Below are 16,524 nucleotides of genomic sequence, written 5' to 3'. Positions count from 1 at the left end.
TCCTCATGAAAAACTAGATATAGTGGGAGGTCATGGCCTTATTGTGGGGCTTGAAGTAGCAAGTTTAAAGCAATGAGCATAGTGTATGAGGGCATAAAGGGCACCTGTGTAACAGCCCCACCCAGAGGAGCAGAGGCAGCCCTCAACGTCTTTGAATCCCCTTACCCTCTAATAGCCCTGTGAAATGTGGCTTTCCAAGGTAGGTAGTCCTCTTAAGCTGGGTAGGATGGAAAGATGAAGGTTTTATTGAGTGTTCACTCAGTAAATAGTCATTAAATATATATTTACTGTTTTTATTCTCAGCTTCTGAGACCTAGGACTGGTCACAGTAGTGTTCAAGTTGGAAGGGCCCTTAGAAGTCCTTCCTGCCAGGCCAGCTCAGGGGGAAACTGAGGCCTGGAAAGGGGATTGAGTCTCCTTACAATGCTTCACTGTTGTTCACTATGGATGCGGGGTGGCGCAGAGCACTGACCTGGCTTCCTGGGTATGGCCCAGGCAGGCTTGAGGCTGGTGGAATTCTGTTTTCCTCTCTTTCCCAGCTCCTTGTTGACCTTTCACTCCACCACTGCCAGATACCCAGATTCAGATTTGGATGCCTCTAGGCCCCTCCTCCACCCAGGAGGTCAGCCTGGACCAATGCCATTCCCAACCTTTCTCACCCCACCTCCCCAGTTCTCTGTTTCCTGTTTGGCCTTCCTTGTCTCCTGGGAAAGACCCCGGAGGTACTCAAAAGAAGCTTGAGGTTCCATTTGTGTCTGTGTAAATGAGCCAATTACCTCACCTGTAAGCCTCAATTTGCTTTTCTACAAAGGGAATTGAAATAAAAATTCTAGGAGAACACCTCTTTGCTCATCTGTCCCAGACACCTCTTCACTCATCTGTCCCAGAGGCATCCTGGCAAAGATCTTTTTAAATAATAGAAGGCAGGAATGCCCTGGAACTAGAGGGAATTTGCACTGAAAGCCAGGTATAGGAAGAGAATAACCTTTGCTTTGATTTGGGAAGGCAGTGAGCCCTGGAATAGGAAGTGGGACAGGGATGATCATCCACCAGATCTTTTTGGTAAAGTCTGGATTCATCTCTCTGAATATACTGCTGGGCAGTCCCCGTAAACTTCTCTTAAGGACCACAGACTCTCTCCCAACTAGCCCAGTCCCACTTCCCTCTGCCTCAAGGAAGCTTTTCTGGGCTGTTACTCTTTCTTCCACCCTAACCCTGAATGTCTCTGCACTCCATAGAGGACTCCCAGTGAGGGACTATAAAAGAGAAAGGCTGGAACAGCAGTTGGGCTGTGTGACTTTGGGCAGGCTGCTTCCCTCTCTGAGTATCTGCTCCTGCATAGCGGAGGAGGCTGGATTAGTGACTCCCTAAGGCACCTTCTAGCTCTGACAGGCTCCAAGCCTGTTTTGACTGATGTATCCTAGGAGATAGGAGCACACAGAGAACTAAGTCAGCTGGGAGATCCCTGTCAAGGTACCCCCACCCCCAGGCTGAGGTGCCTCCCTTGTTGAGACACACCCTTCAGGGATACTGGTGGAGATTGTGGTGGGTGGAGGGTACATATCACCCAAGTGAGTGGCCCTGCTGATTCTCAGGGTTCATATTATCTGGAGAGAGGTCTGTGCTTAAGAACAAGAGCTTGTGTCAGGGCAGTGTGACTGCGTGCTGTTAGGGGAAGAGAATGTGTGTGTCAGTGACCCATCAGCCTCCAGGGAGTGGGGTGTCAGGCACGAGGCAGCTAGCTTGAGGGATGTTGTGTGCAAAAGAGTGATCACAGAGGCAGTCGGTGTATCAGGGTGTGTTCAAGACAAGGAGACTGGCAGTGGGAAGGAGGAAAAACCATATATGAGCCAGAGAACCCAGCTCTGGGTCAGGGCAGGCCGCCTGGCAGGCTCCAGCCTCATAGGGAGTGATGGAAGAGTTTCGCCTGTACATAGGTTTGTCAGCTTGTTTATGGGTGTTAGCTGAATGGCACTGTTCTGAATTGCAGTTGTCATGCTCTTTTGTAGGGGTATCTATCTGTGTAGGGGTGTTGTCAAGGTTTCCTGAACCGTTAGTATCGGGATGTATGGTAAGGTATTGGGTAGCCCTTGGCCATTTGGGGTGCTGTCCGATTGTACTGGGGCCATTGAATGGTATTTTTCAGGCGGCAGGCGAATCCTGGCTGTTTTGGGTGCCTCTTCTCTTCTGCAGAGAGGGAAGCCTCCTGTCTTAATCGGTCCCTCTGCAGGTAGGCAGGCAGCCGCAAGCCCGCTCACTCTCAAAGTAATTTTACCACGGTGCCTAAGTCAGGAACAGGCGTGAATTGACCTTTTAACCCCTTCCCCACCACGGGATTAGGCTCAGTTTCCTGTTCAATCTCCTCCAGAACCAGTTCCATCCCGCTTAGGCCCCCCCAACAGTGGATATGCAAACCCCCTCCATCACTTTTCTTCTTCCACCCCTATCGGCCTTGGGGGGGCCTGAGGGCCAGGCTGGTGCAGGGTCTGGCAGGAGCTGAGGGCCCAGGCGGGAGTGATAAATATTGAAGAGGAGGGATTTCGGTGTGGGCTGGAGCAGCTGCAGTGGTTCGAGTGTCACACTATCTCTCCCCAGGTTTACTGACCCATTTCCATTCACGCGGCTGCTGGTTTCCTAGCAACGGCAACAGTCCCCCCAGAACAGGCGGAGTGTGTGTCTGCCATTAGCGACTGCCGCAACTGTGTCAAGGTTACCCCGCTCCCTGCAAACCCACCCCGGCGGGTTTGTTTTCTGCCAGCGCCTGGCACACACCGTGCCAGCCAGGCAGGGGGAGGGTAGGGGGCTGGGGGCCAGCCCAGGGGCTTGGGCTTGGGCGAGGGTGGGGGGCGAGGAGGAGCTACAGTTCCCGGTCCAGTGGGAGCCAACTTGGACCGAGTCCGATGCAGCCACCCCCCCCACACTTGGCTGGTGGAATTCCTGAGCCCGAGGGGAGCAGGGGGTGGGGCTGTCCCTCAGCCCTGACCCCCGAGATTCCAGAGCCTGGGGGGAGGGGTGTGGGCCGAGGGGCCTCCGGGAAGCCTGCCCGGTCTGACCCCACCTGGCTTGTTCTCCTGCCCTGGCTTCCTCCCACTTGTGCAGCAGCTCCATGCTCTTCTCTGCTCTCAGCTCTTTGTCCCAACCTCTGTGCCTGGTCTCCCCCAGCAGACTCCCCAGGGCAGGGTTGTATTTCTCCCATCAGACCAGGGACTCCTGAGGTTGGGGTCCATGATGCCTCTTTTTCTTGTCAGCCCTCAGCACCATCTCCTGACTTAACAAATGTCGTGGGAGATGAGATTAAACATTTAGGGTGGCAAAGGGTAATTCCTTAATGGGGACTACCCCATCCTACCCCTCCTTGCTGGAGGATTCTGTCTGCACTCCCCACCACCAGGCAGTCTTCATGTGGGACTGACTAGAGGAAGTGGAGTACCCTTCCTTTTCTCCTGAAAGCCAGGCTGCAAAGGGTTAAAGCAATTCCTGCCCCCCTTGCCTTGGTATGTGAACTCCCCCAGGCTGGGGGGATGGGAGGGTGGGGGTCTGTCACCTTACAGTCACTCATGTGGTCAGCTCAGACCTGACCAGTCACATTCCTACCCAGGAGGGCTGGGGCTTGAGGCAGAGGGCAGGGGCAGAGGCAGAGACCTGGAGGAGGCTGAGTGTATAGGAATGGAAGACCCTTTGGGTGGGAGAGTGGGGAATACAACCCAAAAGTTGGGGCAAGAGGCAGCTGGGGTTAAAGCCTGAATCCACCTCCTGTTCCTTTAGGTCTTAGTCTCCCTGACTCTCCTCCTAGTTTGCACCCCTTAAAACTTTCTGGGTGGGTCCACGTGTCTAATGACACAGGTACAGACCTGGTCCCAATTTTAAACAAAGAAAAGTACGTGGCAAAGGCAGTTTCTGACATGCAGAGCAGCACAGGGAGTTGTGGGTAGACTCGTGTGACTTTGTGATGCTTGGGGGAAGCTGGCTGGGTCAGAGGTTCTGAGATGTAGGGTGCCCAGCAGGCTAAGCCAGACAGCAGTAAGAGACCTGCATGGGGACCCAGGGAGCCTGGTTCTCTGCCCAGCCTTTTGCCTGGCTCCTCATGACCTCAGTCTCCCCATCTGACAGGCTTAGGCCAGTGCTTTCTGAAAGCCCTTCTGCCCTTTTAGTCAGTGGTTCTGGGTGAGAGATGAGGGTTGGGGGGCGATGGTCTGGAGAGGTGTGAGAAGCTGCCAGCTCTAGGGGGAGTTGCAACGTGATCCTGCAGCGAAAATAGCCCAGGTCATTTTCAGCTGCTTGGGCGGAGGTATCTGATCCCAGCAGGGCAGCATGGGCAGGGGGCAGGGAGGAGCATTCTGTAAAGCTCTCTGGGAAACCGGACGCTAGGATGGAAGGCTAGGGAAAGGTTGGCATGCCCAGCTGGGCTTCCTGAGACCCGCAGGGCCTTGGCAGGAGCCCAGGAATGAAAAGACAAGAATGCAGAGGGTTAACCGGAGGTGAGGGCTGGACTCTGGCCCCCTTTGGGTCCTGGCCTGGATGAGGTGAAAGGTCAGCCCCAAGGAGTCCAAGCACAGCTGGGGAAAGAGTAACGCGATCCTTCTCCCTAGCCAGGCTCTGGGGATCACAGTGCCGCCACCCCCAGGAAAGGTGCTTTGACATCCCCAGGAAGGGGCTTGTTTCACTTGTTCTCAGCAGGAGCTATGGGTTAGAAGAGGGTCCAGGCCGATGGGGTCAGGGAGATTTGCAGGTCAGGCTCCTCAACTAGTATGGCAGTGCTTTGTCATCCTGGGGTCAGGGGAGGTGGAGGTGAGCCTGCTAGAAAGGTTAAAGGTAGCCTACTCTGGGCCCCATTTACCAGCATGGGGTGGGGGAAGCTTAGGGGTAGGAATCCCCCCAACACACAAACAGCTTGATTAGTGAGGGTGGCCATCTGGTACTAGACTGTGACATTGAGATGTGCTTAGGGTGAATTACACCTTGACTGAGAAGGCATTGCTGTCAGGTTGTAGGTCTGGTGGGATACTGTGGTATAAGATGATTTCACGGGAGGCAGAGATGACAACACACAGGAGAACAAAGGCTCTGAAGTCAAGTTTTACCTGGGTTCAAATCCTGCCTCGGTCTTAAGCAAGCTAACCTAAGCATCAGTTTCTCGATTCATAAAATAGGACAACTAGTATCTACCATGTAGGATAATTGTGAGGTCTGCACAGAATAGGTGCTCAGTAAAAACATAATGGTAACTGGGCTGGGGGCAAGTACCTAGCATGTGCCAGAGGTGGGTTCCATCCCCGGAACTGGAGAGAGAGAGAAAAAAATGTATTAAGCCTTACGAGGTGGCTTACAGGTCACACACAGCATGGAGCCTGGATTGCAGCTGACGCTGGGTCTCTATAGAGCAGAAACTGGTAAGCTATAAACAGTATGAAGGAGAGGGTAGTTTGCGAATGGGACTGGGTCACTGTCTTCAGGGCTGTGCATGAGGCTATGAGGGTGACCAGATGGGACAGGGTGAGGTGAATGGTGTTGAGTATGTAGCAGGGGGTGGTTTGAAACAGGGTTGATCCTACCGCCTGGCATCAACCCCCATACCCCACCCTGGCAGGCTTTGTGCGGCCGTGTGGGTGTAGCTGTCCCCGAAGTGCCGCTGTAGGTATGTTTGAGAAGGCGCAGGCATCCCGAGAAAGAACAAGTCGCCTTTTGTACGCGTCCAGCCCCCGGCAGGGCTGGGCCCTCTCTGGGGGATCCCCTGTTTCCTCGCCCAGTTCCCCGCCCACGGACAGCGCCCCAGCCCAGCCTGCCTCAGGCCCCCACCTGTGGGGCTCAGAGGTCTGAGCGCCCCCTCCCGGAGACCTACGCTGAGGGTGTGGAGAAGGGGGTGGGAGGGGCGTACCCAAAGCCTGCCCTGCCCTCGTGGCGTCACTCCAGGTGCTACCAATCTCCAGAAGCCCCGCCTATGGGCGGCACACATTCTCACAGCACCGCTCCCTGGAGTTGGGGACGCGCGGTGGGTGGAGCTGGCGGGAGGTGCGGGAGGAGGCAAGGCCAGCGATAGGGCTGGGAGAATTGAAGGCCTCTCCCTTCCTGCTCTGGGACAGGCTGACCAGGCGACCCTGACTCTGAGTGCTGCGCTTTCTTTAAAGAGCCTCACAAGACCTCCCGGAGTGCTTCACCTTCTTGCCCACCTGTCCATATCTTACTGATTAATACTTTTTGCACTAAGCCTTTTCAGAAGCAAGCCCTACCATCTTTTTTGTTTGTTTTAATTGTTTTATTGCCTTCACCCTTTTGGTGGCCCTCTGCAATCATAGCAGAAGCTGTAATACTACGAACACCAGCCGCAGTCCACTCAGTGGCTGACTCATACCAGACGCTGTTGTCTTTCTTGAAACATCTTAGCTGATGCATCTCTTCCAGGTTTCTACCTTGTCTCATTGAACCCTTCTCACCCACTGGGACGATGTCTGGGCAGGGGTTATAGACATGGTCTAGCTCAGAGAAGGCAGTTTAGGATGGATGATAGATGAGGAGACAGGCTCATGAAGGGAAAGTAAGTCACTTAGCAGGTAGAACAATCAAAACTAGAAACCAGGATTCCTGACCTCCTTTAGACCTTTAGCTCTCATGTGTGACTGGGAGTTGGGAGTTGCACAGAGAATTGCTAGAGGACTTCCCCTTCTCCACGGGAGGATCTCTGTCCAACTGTTCCCTCTCTGCAAAGACCAGAAGAACCCTAGGTCTGTCTTTGCAGTGCACACAGCTTGTAGCAGAACCTCTAACTGCTGGGAAGAGGAGATGCTGGAAGGGCTTTTGCAGGCCAAAAGGGGCAGTTCTGGGCTACAAGGAGTATTATGGCTCTGGTGATTTGGGGGTGCTGGTTCTAGGGACATAAAGATTTAGCTTGCAGGTGGGAGGTTCCAAGATGGGCAAAGAGTGTTGGGAACCAAAGTATGTGGGGGTTCAGTGCAAGGGAGGCAAGGACTATGCTGGGCCAGCACTCCCCCACCAACAAGCTGGCCCAGCGGAATGCTGGGAGGCCCCAGGGATGAGGCCAGGCAGCCAAGGTGTCTCTGGTGGCACAGAAGCAGTTAAGAGCTGCCTCAGCCCGTTCCTTCAGACAATTAGTGACATCTCGCTTGACAACACCACACTGAGCCGATGCAGACCTCAGTCCCCCTCCCAGCCCCCCCACGGCCGCTTCAGCTGTTTATTCTTGGGCTTTAACAATTGGGATTCTGACTTGGAGGAGCGGGCGCCCCGCTCTGCCCTCTGACCCGCCGTCTCCTTGGTAACTGGAGCCCGGTAGGCCTGGGCTCTGCGTTAGGATTACAGATCCTGAATTCACAATCTTGCTGCTCCCCTGCAAGCAGAGGCTGCAGCAGCAGCAGCATGTGGGATCTTCAGCTAGACCAGAGGGGACAGAGAAGAAGGGTCCCCAGGGGCCAGTGTGAGACACCAGTGGGAACCTAGGATGGCACAAGCAACCTGGAGAAGGATGCCCCCCCCCCCTCGCAGCCTCCAAGGGGTTGGGCAGGGCCCATTGCTGTGCTCCACTCCCAGCATCTCCCAGCCGCTCTGGAAACTTTCTTCATGGTAGAGCCCTGAGGGCAAGGGCAAGGCTTCTCCATCACCCCCCTTTCCCCCCTCAGTCAGCCCCCTACCATGCCCAGAGCTCCAAGTGCCAGCAGACTGTGCCCCTGCCGTGCCCGCCGCCATGGCAACAGGCCCCCTCCCTCGCCAGCTCTGCTCCTTCCTCCCCCCCCCCCAGCAGCCAACTGCCCCAGCTGAAACCGGAGCCGATGCATCTGTGAGCCTCATGCCTAGACCCACATTCCATTTCTGTCCTCTGTCCCCCCCAGTTCTGGCGACGACATCTCCCCTCCTCTTTCTCCTACTTACGCCCCCTCCCTCCTTGCCTCTGCCTACTCCTGCTGTTCCCCCCACACTCTATCACTTAGTGTCTCCCCCTTGTTCCCGCCCCATTCTAGGAGTGTGGCTTACCCTCTCTGCTGTCTCTGATGGTCTCTGGGTGTGTCACTCCCTGCTTCCAGCTCCCCGGGTCGCTGCCTTGGCCTGCCTGTGGCAGGCTCCTCTGTCTCTTTCCCACCATGTGTCTGTCTCTCTTTCTCTCCTTCTGTGTGCGTGTGTCTTTGTCTCTGCATCATCCTGCCTGTCTCTTTGTCTTTTTCTTCCTCCTTCTCTCCCTTCCTGAATCTCCCTTCCTGAATCTCTTTCTTGCTGTCTTCCTTCCTGTAGCATGTGTCCCCCCCCTCCCCATCCCTTTTCCTCTCTTTCCCGGTCACTGTCTCCCAAGCCCTCCTTCCTTATCTCTTTCTCCGCGATCTTCCTCTTTTTGTCTCTAATTCTCTGCCTTGATTTCTCCCTCCCTTTCCTTCTCTTTCTCTGACTTTCCTTCTAAATACAGAAATTCCTTTCGGGTCTCCTCCTTCTCTTTCCTTCTTAGCCATTTCTCTCAGCCCCTGGTCGTGGAACTGAGGGAGGTCCTCCTGAATCACCCGCAAAGAGCCCCCTTACTAGTGAGGGCCATGTGACTTGAAAGCCCCATTGGGCATGTATAGTTGAACCTGAAAGGGAGGGTCTCAGGTTAAAGAGCCTGCCGAGAGTGGGGTTCCAGGTCTCCCTTTGTAGGGTTTTGGAGGATGGGCTTTATCCACCTGGTTCATCTTTTACCAGCCCAGGTAGTGAGTACTCCCAGGGGCTCTGTGTCAGCCAAGAAGCCTCCTAGATATAAGGACTTAACAGAAGATCATGTCTAGACCTCACCGATTCCTGAGATTGGTCCTCTCCTGGTACAGTAATAGCTGTCTTGGACCATGCCTCGGTTTACCCCTGTGGCACAGGGTTATAACCTTGCTCTAGCTCTGACTTCTTGAAAGTACTATAAGAGTCCCTGAAGCAAACTCAAAGTTATGAGGAACAAGGAAAGTCTTGAGTAACTCCCGAGCCCCTGCTCACCAACAGCAGGAAGGACTCCAGCCCAGAAGAATCAAGGTCCTGGTGGAATCAGGGTCCTGTCTCCTTAAGTGCTGGGTGGAGGACAGTGCCCGCCTCCCCCAATACTGGCAGCCCCTGCTGTCCAGCCCTCCCAGTCTGGGCAGTGGCCTCTAGCCTTCCTCCTGTCATCCCTCTTCAAGGAATGAGCTCGGAGTCATGGGCAAACAGGCCTGGAGTGGGGAGCCAGGCCTCTAGAGCCCAGCCCTTGCCTCTGGGTGTGGTGAGGCCTGGTCAGGCAGACAGTTCTAGGACCCTGGGGTCTGGGCACTACTCACCAAGGGGCCAGGCGGGGGAGTAGGGGTGCCTGGGGGAGGCGGGTTGCACGCAAGGCATGCTGGGCCCCCTCGGCGGGTGGGTGGGGGGAACAAAGCTGGCATCGAGGCCTCAGCTAAAATTAGCTGCTTCCCTGCGCGGGAGCGAGCATGCCTGCCAGCCGCCCAGATCGCCGCTGCCTCGGCAGGCCATCTGTCGCCACGTTTTGCTCAGTCCCTCAGGGCCCCCCAGCTCCAGCCACCCCCAGGGGCTGGAGGAACTCTGCTCTGAGGCTGTTCCTGACCAGAGCTCTGGGCTCTGCTGCTGCTGTGTGACCTCAGGCTAGGCCTATCCCTCTCTGGGCTCTTGTAAGAGGGGGGCTCTTGTACAGTGCTAACTACCCAGGTCCCCTGCTCCTTCTGAGCAGCAGGTGCTTTTGGGGTCATGGGGAGCTGGGATGTGGGCTGAGCTCCTCCCTTTGAGCTGCTGCTCTAGTGCAAGGTTTGAAGGGGGCAAAGTGAGGTTTATTTAGGGTAAAGGTGAGGGGGATGACAGTTCTATCAAATCCCTTGGTCTTGGGGTGGTCTTCTCTGCATCCAACGGGACCACCCCCCAACACACTCACACACACACACTCTTCCAGGCAATTTTAAAGAAACAGCTCAGGTGGGAAACCAGCCTGGGCAAGTCTTTTGTCTTCTTCTTGTCTAGTTCTCCCTCTTTTCAGAAAGAGACTTCCTGTTTCTTGAGCACCTGCCCACTTTATGCTGTGTGTTCTTGAGAGACGCATGTTAATGTCTCTACCTCCAGATGAGGAGACTGAGGTGCAGGAAGATGAGGTTCCGTGTGAGGAAGCAGCAAAGCAGAGTCAGGGGAGGAGCCCACCATCCTTCCCATGCTCCCCCTCCCAGGCCCACCCCTTCAGCTTCTCTGGACCTGGCACTTCCCTTCCACCTCCCCAAAGCCAAAGAGGCTGAGCCTCTGCTCCAAGGTCACCCAGCTTGGCCTGGGAGGAGCTCAGACTTGAACCCGGGCCTCTTGGCTTCTGGCCTTCCTCACCACTCTGGCCAGCAGGCTGGGCCTGTTCCCTGGGTGAGTCATGCCCCTGGACTTTGGCCTCCTTGTCCCTAGCTCTGTGGCCTGAAGTTTAGAGAGAGGGCCTTTCCAAGGAAGAGGAGTACCCCTCACAGCACAGGGTGTCTCAAGCCATTCATTATTCCACTCCCTGCTCTGGAGTGTGTGGTGACAGCAAGCCCTAGACCCTCTGCCTCCCACCAATCTCTAAATAGTGTGACAGAAACAGCTTCAGTGACAGCCCTCCCTCCACTGCTCCTTCTGCCCCCTGCCTAGATACACAGCTACGTTAAATGAGAAATGGGGGCAGGGGGTGTTTGGAGAGGTGGCATTTCAGGTTATCTCTGTGCCCAGGCAGCTTCCTCCCGGCGCTTCTCTCCCCCAGCACGGGTTACCCAGGCAGAAGGCCACAGCACCGCCCCTCATGGTGTCCAGGGACCAAGGTCACACCCAGAGTCCTGTGTGCCTCCACCTCCTCCTGGGGCCAGTGGTGTTTGTCACTGGGGCAACGTGTGGCTGTGCCTGGCTCTGGCAGTGCTGGGGTGACATTCATGCCCTGTGAGCTGTGACGCCTCTGCAGGCAGAGGACAGCACCACTCAGGCTGGCGACAGTGGTGGGGGAGGGGTGTGGGTGGGCAGACTGTCACCTGTCCCAAGCAGTCAGGGAGGTGACATGTCACATACCCATCCCAACAATCCGTAGGGAGGCCTCAGGGAAGGGGCTTGGTTATGCCCAGCCTCGGGTTCTGGTGGGTGGAGGTCTGTGCCTTCCCCCCAGGTAGAAAAAGAGGCTTGTCTCGTGGGGATGTGTGCAGCTGTTTTGCTGGGCTGTGTGTGACAGTTTCTCTGTGCCTCCCACACCCTCTCTGGCATTGGAGGTGCCTGGTTGTATGGTAGTCCTGTGAGAGATGACCACCTGGAGACCTGTCTGACTGAGGTGTTAGATGTGACCATCTCATACTTAGAGGGAAGCGACAGGTTATGTGCCCAGCTCATCTGTTAGGAGGGTTGTCACAGACTTGTGTACCTGTCTTTCTGGCTGTTGCATGTGTGAGAGATGTCACCATGTGCCCATCTCGTGCTTCTGTGGGGGGTGATGTGTGATTTTCTTCTGCTGTTGGGAAGACAGTAACGTGGCAGCTCATGGTAGCCCGTCTCTCACCCTAAAGAGACAACATGTTGCCCAGAGGTGGGGTGCTAGCTGTTGGTGGGGCCTCCCTAGGCAGACCACATGGCCCCAAAGGGCCAGCCAGAGGAAGCACTGGAGGCCCTGAGCATAGGTCAGAGTGTGTGTATGGAGGGGTGTCTCAGTGTCTCGTGACCTATCTTCTGACCCAGGTGCCAACCCTTGGGACTGTTCCCCAGGAGGAAGGACCCAGTGTTTTTCAGACCGTGCGCAATGGGGGCCTCTGGGGCCGGGGCAGGTGTGTGCCTGTGAAGGTGTGGCATCAGGCAGAATTTGCACGGGGGGCTGTGTCCCCATGGGCCTGGGGACCCTATTCGCTGCCTCTTCTGCCCCTGAAACTGTTAAACTAATTAAGGCTGTGGAGCCGCAGGATTAATCGGGGCAGCTCGGCGCGGGCCGGGAGCTCAGGTAGTCGATTAGTGCGCCGCGGAGGATATTGGATTTCTGAACCGCAAGTCAGCACTATTCGGGCCTGTTATCTCCAAGGCTGGAGGGTCAGCAGGCGGGAGGCCGGGCGCTGGCCGCCCTCGCCCAGCACAGCCTCCCCCTGCCCTCACCTAGCCCTTCCCCCGGCCCACCCTGTCTCTGCCTCATCCCTTCTTTTTCAGGTTCCTGTGGGACAGTCTAGTCCCTGTTGTCCCTTTCCACTGCCATCTCCAACAGTGCCCTCCCCCGCATGCTGCCTCTCCCCCTCAGGTCTTTCCGGTCCCCTCCCATTCTGTGCCTAACCCATATACCTGCCTGCAGCCTCTGCCCAGGTCTCAGCCCACTGCCCTTGGCCCCTGCCTCCCAACTGGTCCCCCACTATCCCTTACCACTAGTCTCTGTCTCCTTTTTTGTGTCTGTGTGTGTCTGTCTCTCAGTTTCTGTCTCTCTTCTCTCGGTCTTGTGTCTCTGTCTCCCTATGTGTCTGTCTCTCTCTTTTCCTTTCTCCCTCTGGCTCTCCCTCTCTTGCTCGTGCTCTCTTTCTCTCTCTCTCTCTCTCTCTCTCTCTCTTGTGTGGTCTCTGCTGGTGTCTGCAACCAGAACAAATCTCCCCCAGCCAACACCCCCTGAACAAGGAGGCCAGAGCAGCTAATGGGAAACATGTGATTCTGCCTTGCGCCTGGAGCACCGTGAAGGGAGCCTTGGTCCCAGCCCGGCCCTGCTCCCCCTTGCTGCATTCCCCCACCACACTGCCCTCCGCCTCCCCCAGCCTGAGCGGGCACAGTCACAACTTCCTTGGTCATTTGTGTTGGTGGGGGCTGGTGTTTATGAACTGGGGAGTACTAGGTTGTGCAGGAGCTGGGGGCAGCTCTGCTCCGTAGGTCTCCCCACCCCTGGGGGCAGGCAGACCCCATGCAGACTCCCTGGACCCGCCACCATATGCAGGAGAACAGGGCCAAGATGAGCTGAGCTGTGGGGACCTGGATGGGGGGCAGCAGTCCACCTCCACTGGAGGGCTCTGGAGCCACCCAAATTTCCATCTCTTCTGCCCTCCCAGGCCTCTGGGGAGCCACAGAGGTGGGGGCTCCCCAAGGGCTTGGGAGCTGCCAGGCTGCATTTCTGTGCCCACCCAACCACAGGGAAGCGGGGACAGATCAGAGGAGGGAGGCTCTGGCAGGTTGGAATTCTCCTTCTCTGCCTGTGGATAAATTGTCCCTAATCCAGGCTTGGGGAGTTGTCTGGCTCCTACAGAGAGAGAGAGAGAGAGAGAGAGAGAGAGAGAGAGAGAGAGAGAGAGAGAGAAAGCAGAAGATAGGGAGGGAGGGAGGAGGGAAGCAGGCACATATAAACACAGTGACACAGACACACATACTGTCTCACAAAGGGTCTCTCCTTGCACGCACATGCACACACATTATACAAAGGTACCACACAGACACTGAGGCACCATTGTGCCGACAGGCATACTGTGGCACACAGGCCTGTTCACACGTGTGGACGTTGGCACATGGCTATACTGGCACAGGCATACAATGACACAGCACAAGGACCCACCAACATACAGAAACACATGCAGATACACAGACACAATGATAAGGTCACACAAATCCACACACGCAGGGACACACCCACAACAAGTACATACTGACCCATAGTGAAACAGACTAACAGGGACACCGTGACCAGTCACACCATCACACCATGACCCTGAAAACCCAGAGAAAGGCAGAGGTAGAAGGGAGGCAATGCTGATCTACAGTGACACCAGTGCCCGCAGTCACAGGCCTCGAGATTGGAAACCTGCAGGGACAGCAGAGGATCAGCCGCACGCCCCCGCCCCCCACCACACACACATCCAGAGAGCTCTGAGACAGGCAGGAGCCGGTTTGGCTCCTGACACAGCTAGATACAGAGAGCCAGGCACAGTGTGTGCGCACACAGGAACAGGCACAGCCTGACCGCAGCTGGGCACACCTGTCACACACAGACACAGGCGCTTATGCTTGATTCTCAAGCATACAAACACAGGCTCAGCTAGATGCACACACAAAGGTGAACAGAATAGAAATTCAGGCAGTTGTACATACCCACCTATGTAACTGAAGACCGATCCCACTTGGCCTAGCATACACATGTGCACACACACCACATCTAAGCAGACACAGTCCCATACATGTAGACCCTTAAGCATGCAGAAATACAGGGAAGCATACAGACAGGCTAAATAGACCCAGAACCCAAATACAGGTGTATTTACCCAGACAATGAGACATTCACCAACATGCATTTATACAGACAGAATCTCTGTCACACACACATAAATTCCCAGGCAACCAAGACCTATAAGCAGTTCATGAGGCCTGGATCCCACATCCCTTGGGGGCTCTAGTACAGACCTCGAGACAAATGGGTTGGAAGCAGGGACATGGTGAAGAAGGCCATGGTTATTATAGAAAACAAGAGACACCACCAGTTGCTGATGGTGCATGGGCACTCTCGTGGAAATCTACACCCACCATCTCCCTGAACAGCAGCTCTCTTGCCTACATTGTGGGCAAGGTCTTGACACGTATAGCTTCTTCAGATTGTTCCTCTCTATCCATAGATTTTTCTCTTTTTTTGGGGGGGGGGCATTTACTGGGGATTGAACTCAGGGGCACTCAGCCACGGAGCTACATCCCAACCCTATTTTGTATTTTATAAGAGACAGGGTCTCACTGAGTTGCTTAGCACCTTGCTTTTGATGGATCTGGCTTTGAACTCATGATCCTCCAGCCTCAACCTCCCGAGCCACTGGGATTATGGGCATGTGCCACTGCGCCTGGCTTATCCATAAGATCTTATTCTCCCCATTTTAGAGATGAAAAAATGGAGAACCAAAGAGGTTGCTACCTGGAGAAGTTGAGCCAAGATCTATCTAACTCCCTAAGATCAGGTTCTCCCCAGCCATGGTGTGTGTACACATGTGTGCGTGTAAGCACCAAAACATACAAAGACCTTTCTGACTGGAGCTGGGGTTTCACAACTCCCCCCTGAGATGGGGTTAGAGCTGGATTGAACCCCATCTAGGGCAGCCTCCTGGCTCAAAATCCCTGTGCGCCCTGCTCCCTGGATGGCTTACCTGCATCCATGCTCATACCTGCTCTGCTGTGTTTGCTTCCACAGATGGGAGCTTGCCTGATTGTCTATCCATTGGCCTGGATTCCAGAGCCCGACCAGCTGAGCTTGTGCAGAGGACCCCGGGTGAGAGGTGACACTCAGGCCTCCAAGAAGACCACTCTGGGGACGCTGGCAAAGATAGGCCTTTCCTGCTGAGCCAGGCCTATCTGCACAGCCTGCTCAGGTAACCATGTTCCTGTGCCACTCCCCAGGAAGTGGGGGTCAGGGACTTGCTTTCCAGTCCAACAAGGATCCCCTCCTAGCTTAGGCAACAAAGAGGCCCTTTAAATAAAGTCAAGAGATATTAAACCAGCTTACTCAAACTCCCCTTATCCAGAAAGGGGAACTGAGGTTCATGGATATACAGTAAGTCCCTAGAGTCCTTCCTGCCTTCTAACCTGAGGACTCTTTTGCTGTGCCTTGATGACCTGAGAGGACTGGGAGGAGAAAGGGGTTTTGACAGTGACCGAGACTCAGGGCAGAGGTGGAAACCAACAGTGCCTGATGTGTGCAGCTGACCCCCACCCCCCAGGATACCTTTCTACTGGATTCTGTGGAAGCAGAGAGCAGGGAGGCCAAGGTGAGGTGCTAGGAGGCCCTGGGTAATCCAGGTGTGCTAGGATGCCCTCAGAAGACTGGGAGGGGGCGGGGGCAGTGGTAGAACCCGCCTCCCTACTCCTGGGCCAAGTTAGCCCACCCAGGCCTGGGCCAGGTGGGGCTGCCCTACCCTGCAAAGGCAACTCCCTAAACTGACACATGAAGCCTTTGGGCTCCAGGAAACTCTCTAGAGCTCAGCCTGCTGGGGACCCCACCCAACTTCCACAGGAGCATTCCTGGGGCCTGAGGTCTGGGGGTGGGGCCTCCTGGAATTGGAAGGGTGGGGAGGCCCTGAGAGGATGCAAGGCTGTGTGTACAGCAAGGCTGTGTATACCGGGCTGTAAATTTGCTGGCACTCAGACTTGTGTGCAAGAAGGTGTGTGCATTGGGCTGTCCTTAGGTACTCATGGTTATGTGTGCACAGGTTATGTAAATCAACTAAGCTAGTGGGGAGACGTTCTAGGACTTTGTAAGTGGTACCCTGGAGTGGTGAGCATGTGGGATGCAGGTTAGGTTCTGGGTGGGCATGGGCATATTGTGTGTGCCACACTGAGTGTTGACATATGTACACAATTTCCTAGTACACTCTGGAGAGATGTGTAGACAAGATCTGAGTACTTTGGAGAGGTGTGTGCTCAGGGTTCTGGGTGCACGCTTGGGTGGTGTGTGCACGTGGCTCCATTTGGAGGTGGGCCGGGCAAGCCTTGAGCTGAGCTGGGCTCAGCAGTGCCCAGCCTTGTGGCCAAATCGCTGAAGTCACTTCCTTTCCAGCAGTGACTTTCCAGGAGGAGGAGTTCTTCAGACCTGGGCGGGAGGGGCGGGGCGAATGGGGT

General features: G+C 55.3%; 1 protein-coding gene across 11 annotated transcripts in view; it reads left to right on the top strand.

Annotated features, from left to right (window-relative positions):
• Nucleotides 1-16,524, top strand: part of Ahdc1 (AT-hook DNA binding motif containing 1) — a 66,148-nt gene that overhangs the window by 29,210 nt on the left and 20,414 nt on the right. For all 11 annotated transcript variants that reach the window (XM_078025703.1, XM_078025704.1, XM_078025707.1 and 8 more), the window contains one exon: nucleotides 15,101-15,278. The gene's annotated coding sequence lies outside the window, so the exon portion shown is untranslated. The remainder of the gene's footprint in view (nucleotides 1-15,100; nucleotides 15,279-16,524) is intronic.

The sequence above is a fragment of the Ictidomys tridecemlineatus genome, chromosome 11 (genome assembly GCF_052094955.1).
Source record: "Ictidomys tridecemlineatus isolate mIctTri1 chromosome 11, mIctTri1.hap1, whole genome shotgun sequence".
NCBI lineage: Eukaryota > Metazoa > Chordata > Mammalia > Rodentia > Sciuridae > Ictidomys > Ictidomys tridecemlineatus.
The sequence above is the reverse complement of the archived record's forward strand: the minus strand, read 5'-3'. Positions and strand labels throughout refer to the sequence as shown.